Source organism: Puntigrus tetrazona, chromosome 24 (assembly GCF_018831695.1).
Source record: "Puntigrus tetrazona isolate hp1 chromosome 24, ASM1883169v1, whole genome shotgun sequence".
Lineage (NCBI taxonomy): Eukaryota > Metazoa > Chordata > Actinopteri > Cypriniformes > Cyprinidae > Puntigrus > Puntigrus tetrazona.
In genome coordinates, this window is record NC_056722.1 from 12,588,347 (window position 1) to 12,596,369 (window position 8,023).

An 8,023-nucleotide genomic window follows, 5' to 3' on the forward strand; every position below is an offset into this window, starting at 1 on the left:
ATAAATTCATCAATAAACAAACAATATTCTTTATACATTAAATGTCTTTCAACATGGTGGGCATATCTCAGCATATTAAATCACAGCTAGTGTTGCCAATTTAGATATTTTGAAAATAGACTTTTTAAGCTTTCTATACATATATTTCTTATGTCTGAGGTGAGTATTCAGAGGTGAGATTAAGGTTGTTTTATTTACACATCTTTAAAGAAAGATGACAGACCAAGACTAAGCGCACCCTGTTTATTTATTTTACAAAAGCACATTGTTTTGTTGTTATTATAATTATACACATATAAGCGTAGCCCCTGTGCAGTTTTAGACATCAAGAAAAAAAATGAGACAGACTGCACTGTTGAGTAAATCGTGGTGTAATTTGAATTTGTGGGTAAACTATCCCTTTAAAGTGACATTGCAAGAATTTCTGAAAGCTGCAGCTTAACATCTTTGAAAATAAATGTCAGCAAATATAGAAATATAAAGGCATGTCTCACTTTGTGTTTTCATGCAGGTTTTTAAGGACCATCTCAGTGATCTTATTCCTGAACAAACAAGACATGCTGGCAGAAAAAATTCTGGCAGGAAAATCCAAACTCGAAGATTATTTTCCAGAGTATGCTCGATACACTCTTCCTCCTGAAGGTAATGTTTTATATATGATCACAATATACTAATAAACAAGAGATTAGTACATTCCAGTAAATGATTTATGGGATATGTGCATAAAATCAGGAGAGTACTACAAGAGCACAGTAATGTTTTTTTCTAATATGTGCAGTGAAGTAAAGTATAAGAGAATGGACTGAAAATAGTTCTTGCTAGAGATTTTCTTGTGTTATCAATGTGCACAGCAAACGTTTGAGACATGTTTAATTTTCCTGACAGATAGTAATACGTCATCAAGGGGAAAAAGAGAGAGAGAAAAAAAAAATCCCCCAAACCCTCCCCATGACCTGGTCTAAAGATTTCATTAGCTGTGTCAGTTACAGAGCTGATTGTCTACACAGTGATGAAAAAACATAACTAGTGATGCGTGGATATATCTGCAGGTTGGGTGGGTTGGGTAAAAAAAACTGCACATTTTTGTGAAAAACACATGCTCTGGTATTTGACATACTCATCCTACGTTGCCACCAAACTTGGTCAACATGATCTAAAACTGTTGGGTATGAAAAATTGTAAGGGGATATTTCATACCTAGAACAGTTGAATTTATGGCGAGAATTGAGAAGCAGGAAGTGACAATTACTTGCAGATTTTGTCTTATTTAGTTCAGCATTCTAACTTCAGCAGTTTATTTGATCAGGAAATCTGAACACATAGATGTCACTATTAGAAATCAAAGTTATAGCGCCACTAACTAACAGGGAGTGTTTTTTTTTTTTCAAAATGCTTTGAATGCACCCTCTTATATTGCTTCAAACTTCATCAGAATAATGTAAAAATGTGGCCAATATAAAACTGTGAAGGGATTATTGATACTTAAAATTTGGGCTGCAACAACTAATAGATAAATTTGATTATTATCGATAATGAAAATAATCAACAATGATTATCATTATTGATTAGTCAAGTCTGCCCACAGCGCACATCCATCCAGTCACATCAAATTAAAGCATTGAATAACATGTATCTATGGACAAAATGAATTTATAATAGTACGTGAAGTACGTGATTAAACTGCCCAAACCATAAGAATTCTTTTTTTGAAACTTGTAAATGTCACAAATTCACGTGAGCATTTCCATTTTTGCATAAAGGTCCATCTTGTTTAGTAAATCTTTACTAAATGAGCGCTTTTTTTTAATGAAGAGATTTAAACTATATTGACTATACTCTGCCTAACAAATATTACAATACATTTATGTAAGGTTCCAACAAATTATGTAAGCTTTGTGCCACTGCTGTTCTAAACAAAACTATTAGTGGTTACCAATTGGGTAGTCCTCCAATAGGCGTAAGCTCTTTTGTGACAGTAGCTGGTAGATTATATCATTTCTAGTGATATAATTATTGCACTTTATAGTGTTTTATTTTTCCAGTTACCTAATTACAGTCAAAAGTACATAAAAAATTCCAGCAAGAATTCAAGCTGTTATGAAAGGTATAGGAGTTTTCATAGCATACAGTTGACATGTTTGTTTGAAGGACATTGCACAGATTCTGTTTTTGTCAATAAAAAAGAAAATTAATTGATTAATAGAATAAATAATCTTCCAAGTAATTGATTATCAAAATAATCATTAGTTGCAGCTATACCTAAAACACTATTGCCATGTCAATGTGTAAAACTTTTAATATTCTTTTCTGGTGTTTTTAAGGCACTTAACATTCTTAGAATTTAATGAAACTTAACACACACACATCAGTATTAATGAAATTAGTGAAAATAATATGTTATTTTTGAGTTATGGAAACAATGTTTACCATGGTGAATACAATACTAACATAAACTGTTAATAAGACGTGGAAACTGAATAAAATAATTATCCTTTATGCAAATCCTTTTCAGCTAACACACACAGTACCGGCTATGTGATTTATCGGTACTGTTCTTTTATTTTGCGGGTTGCATGCTTGTAGTTTCTGTGTTTCATAAACCGATACAGTGCAGCGGTTAATATTATTACAGTTAATATTATAATAGTAGGTGAATTTTTGAGGTGACATATTTGTCACATTAAGAAAAGGGGTAATGCGTTGCTCGATTAATTTAGCCGAATCAGTTATTTTAGTGTTGTATATTTTCTGTATATTTTAAAGCATATTTTAACAAATCTACATGCATATTTAGCATTTTGACATCCAGTGTGAAATAGTTATATTTTTACATTTAGTTTGCACATTTTCAAGTTCAAAAAATATTTTTTTTCCTAGTTAAGCATAAAAAGGTAGACTTTTGATATATGTTACAAATAGCTGATGTGAAATCTAATTTTTATATATGTTGTGAAAAGTTTTTTTTTTTTTTTTTAATTNTAATAAATGCTCAATGTCACATATATGTAACATTACAGATCTTTCACAAGGAGGGGTTGTATTTCAAAAACAACAGCAGAAAAATGTTATAAATGGTCAGGTTGGTTTTATATGCCCCATAATTTTCCTATAATTTATTAATGTAACAATAAAACCAAAACGGTAATCGTTATATATATTTTTAAAGCGCATTATCCAAACTCTTCACAACGTTTTACTTGCAAAAACTTGTGAAAATTGGTACTCACGTTGGAATCTGTGACCATTAGGGCCAGCAGACATTGGTACATAGGCATGGCACTGGGTCTCTGCAGGACCCCCTGTAATACGGAGGGACACATTTCATACATACTTGCACATGCACATATGAAACAGCGCAGGTATATAAGGTTAGCGCTTGCATTCAGTTTTTTGCTGATTAGCCAAGGTGATGTGCCTCAGCCACACAGCAATGGTATAGCAACTGTGGTGACAGGACGTAACATCTTTGTTTCCTTCTGGGAATGAGAGTTACATATGTAACTGCGACATTCCCTTTCAGTCAGCTACGTTTGACGTTATGACAACCAAAGATTGACTAATTGGGATCCCTATGAAAATTCTACTATTGCTGACTAATATGCCCAATCTAATTGGGGAGGAAGGTAGAACAACCTGGGATGATGATATATTACCACCACCTATATCTCAAATGGACCACTAACACTCTATCTACAGTCTCATTTAAGAGTGTCAATGGTTTATGTCTGCAATCCGCAAGAAGAAGAAGAAGATGTGTTAGACATAGCGGTCGATTGGAGGTGAAAAACTATATAAATAATGTTCAGTTTCTTGCACAGACCAATAGTTTTGTGTCTTTACACATCAGTGTATCACCACAAGCCACAGGGTTTAATTTGGTTTTCTCTGTGCATGTTTTCTTTTTTTACTCTCAAAGACATAGAATCCATAGACTTCCATGACATGACAGATTGCAACAGTTTGAGTTAAAAGTCTTTGTTCATGTTCTACTAAAGAAACCATGTCACCTTCATCTTGGATTCCCCAGATAGACTTCAAATATAAATTTTTGAGAGAACTATCCTTTTACTGGCTCCTCCTTCAAAGCCATCAGGACTGAGGGGAGATACCAAGAGGGTAGCAGGTGCAGGCGTTGGTCACCTAGAACCTCTGCGTTCTGTCCAGAGACCACACATGGAGATTCCACAGGTCTGGGTGCCAAAGGTCTCTGATCTGATCTCTCTCTGATCCTTCCTTAGAGGAATTCGCCAAGGATGAGCTGTTGCAAGAAGCATCAGTACAGCCAACCAGATCCGATTGTGCCTGTATGGTGCTACTAAGAGAACTTGCTCCTTATCTTGCTCCTTATTATCTTGCTCCTTATCTTCTTATCTTGGGGAAAACACATAGCCCTCGTGCCAACTGTGTGCCAGTGCATCTGTGCTGAGGGTCTCCCCAGACAGGGAACAGTTGGCAGTGAGACGTGATAGGGGAGGAAAACAGGTCTACCTGAGCATCTCTGAAGTGTCTCCACATCAGCTAGACTGTCTTGGGGTGGAGTCGCAATTCTCCCAGAAGGGTTGGTCTGTGTGAGAACTTGCACAATTGAGCTCACTTGTGAAATGAACAGCGCAATGTTACCTCAGATGCTTCTGACTTGCACAGTCGCAGTGTTGTCTGTACAGACCAGTACGTGTTTGTCATGTAGCAATAGTTTGAAGAAGAGCAGAACAAGCCATACTGCTAGCAACTTGAAGCAGTTGATATGCCACTGCAGCCAGGGCCATGTCCAGGTGCCCAACGCTACATGCCCATTGCACATGGCCCCCCAGCCCATGGCAGAGGCATCTGTTAATACAACAACATGCCTGGACAGTTGCACTAGGGGACCTCCTGCCCAAAGTAAAGCAAAGTAAGTGTTTTCATGTATGTGAAAGTTTATGTTCATTATCAAGTGATCATGTTGGTGCATCCCTGTCATGAATGCGCAATAATGTTTTTCCGCATAAACATTTGCGAAAGCAAGTGACATGAATAGTAATCAGATCTAGCAGTTTGAATGTTTCTCTGTAGGATAGGGAATTTTCCTGCCAAGTACTACAATATACCTTTAGTTTTGTTTAAGTTTTGTTTTAGTTTTTCTTATAGCTGAGCTCTATTTTCCACGTTGCTTTATTTAGCATATGAGTGTGCTCATGCATTGCTCATACCACAGCATTGGACTCTTTTGCTTAATCTTCCTTAAGCATAAAGGAGCGACTTTATCTGAAGTGCTAGAAAAGAGTCCACAGTATTTCCACCATACTTGTAAAAAGGAGTAGAATTTAAGTATATGGAATTTACTGTATATACTGTATATGGAGTTTACACAAGACTAGATAATGATCTGATATATCATCAATTTGTTGCAGAATTTCAACACTCTTAACATCAATTCTGTGTGACAGTATTAAATCTTGAATATTATTTTGATGATGAGTGGGTCCTGACATGTGTTTTCTATCCCCAATAGAGTTCAGAATGTCTATAAAGGCTCACCCTAATGCATCAACATGGATATTAAAATGACCAACAATTAATACTTTATCTGCAGCCAGCACTAATTCTGTATGGTCTGTATGGTGCCCTGGTGGCATGTGTACAGTAGCCAGCACAAACATCACAGGAAATTTATCATTAACACTTCTTTCTCTGGATAATTATAATGTTAAAGCACCATCACCTTAGACAAGTTATACTTAAAGCCTGCCCTCTAAAAAAGTACTGAAAATATTGGTTTTACTTGATGGTCCCCAACATTGTGTTGACAAAAAGTAACTTTGCACCTACATGTCAACCATCTCTCATTAGAGTGTAGACTTGTAGGGTTAGAATAAGTTGATATGTTCTTGAAAAGCTACTTATAGTAGAATGCCTGTTGGTAGATCATATTTATGAGATATATATAACACTAAAGAGTTAGCAGATAATAATCAGACAGTTAGTTGACATGTTGGTGAAAAGTTATAGTCAACAGAATGTTCATAAGGGACCATCAAAATAAAGTGTTTTCAAAATAGTGCTATAATATTTAGCAGCATCTTCACCTTTACCTGCTCATGGAACATGGCTCATGTAGAATCATTTAAAATAATGTATTAATCTGGTTTAAGCCAGGTTTCTGTCAAACAGAGCATATTTAGGTTATGATCACTGATAAAATAATTAACAAAAAGTATTTTCGTAGAATCTAAGGTAGCCAAAATGGTTCGGCCTGATAATGGCCCAGATCCAGCAGGCCAGAAGAAATAATTCAGCCCATTTGCTCTTTCCAGAATAGGCATTGACATGGGATGAAAGTAGTAAATATGGTACAGCAAAATATGGTACATGGTCATAAAGTGATTTATAGCTGTAATTTATGGTTTTATGACAATAATAATAATACCATATGTTCACCCTTTGAACTAAAAATAGACATCCGGTAGTAAAAATGTCACGTGTGAAATTCTGGTTTGGCCATATGTTGTTTGTACAAGTGTTTGTCCAGTTGTAAGCCATAAATGAGCTGTAAAGTATTGTTTTATTAATTTATTCTTCCACAAAATCATCTGTGGACCATGAAACAGCTGCTTCGGGGGCTCCTCTTAGTGTGCTCTCTCACGCTAGTTGAATGGTCTTATCCAAACAAAACATATTCATCATGATTACATTAATTTATCATGTTTTATTTAATATTTTGCACAAGTATTGTGATTTCCTGATCTTTTTAAGTGCTTGTCTAATGCTTTAGGTGCATGACAATGAGGATTTTTCACCATCCAACACAAATTTCAAGAGTTGTATCATCTGAGCTTGACTCAACTGTTTTACAATTTCTTAGGTTATTGTTATTTTTGACTCGCGTATAGAAAAATTATGGGAAAAATCTAATCGTCCGTGTGTACCAATATGCTTAATTATACTGTATTCAGCACAAACTGGGACACAATAATATGTGGACATTGTAAGGAGGCTGTGTTCCATATGCGGAGTTTAATAAACAAGACAAGACAAGGTTCAGAAACAGGCAGAGGGTCAGCAACGTAAGACAGTCAGGATCGGTTACCAGGTTAGGGGGCAGTTCTGTAGTTGTGGTAGGGAAGCAGACAATGGGTCATAAACACAGGCAATCAGTCCAATCAGGCAAACAAAGCAGAGGGGCAAATCCAAAGAGCAGAGAAGGCAAACAGGCAGAGATCATACACAGAGTAGCAAACAGAATAATCCAGAACGCTCGGTAAGGCAGGGTAAGCTGGCAATACTTCACGTAGATGAGTTTGTGAGCTCTGGCTTTATACTAGTCAAACAGGAAGTGGTTGCAGAGGAAGTGGAGCTGAGTCAGTACTCCGGTGATGGCTCCCTCTGCTGGCGTGGCATTACAGACATCATGAACGCATGTTTTGTGTCAAGCAGATTTTGTGCACAGTGTGTAAAAATTATAATGCCTACATTATTCAAAAATTCATAAAAACAATACTTTACAGGTCATTTGTAGCTTTACAACCAGATAAACACCTGTGCAACACTTGTACAAACAACATATGGCCAAACTGTTTTTTGTTTTTTTTTTATAACCGGATGTTCTTTACACAGCTATTGAAGTTGACCAACATTCCAACATTCCACAATTAACAACAGAATCAAATCTATGCAAAGGAAATGTGTTGCACTGCGTGAGGCAAATGGTGGTCACAACAGATACTGACAGATTTTTGGATCCCCCAATACAGTAAAACTGCACATTTTAGAGTGGCCTTTTAATGTGGCCAGGCTAAGGCACACCTGTGCAATGATTATGCTGTCTAATCAGCATCTTGATATACCACACCTGTGAGGTGGGTGGATTATCTCGGCAAAGTAGAAGTGCTCGCTGTGTTAGTGAGCGCTTCTCCTTTGCAGAGATTTAGACAGATTTGTCAACACTATTTGACAGAAATAGGTCTTTTGTGTACATACAAAAAGTCTTAGTACAGCTTATAAAAAGTTTTTTTATAATTTAGTTCAGGGTATATATATATATATA

General features: G+C 36.1%; 1 long non-coding RNA gene across 1 annotated transcript in view; it reads left to right on the plus strand.

The window, feature by feature from the left end:
• The window catches only part of LOC122329995, a 1,592-nt gene extending 950 nt beyond the window's left edge, over positions 1-642 (plus strand). Inside the window, exon 2 of the long non-coding RNA XR_006247963.1 lies at positions 512-642. This is a non-coding gene — a long non-coding RNA (uncharacterized LOC122329995). The remainder of the gene's footprint in view (positions 1-511) is intronic.
• Positions 643-8,023: the final 7,381 nt, after the last annotated feature.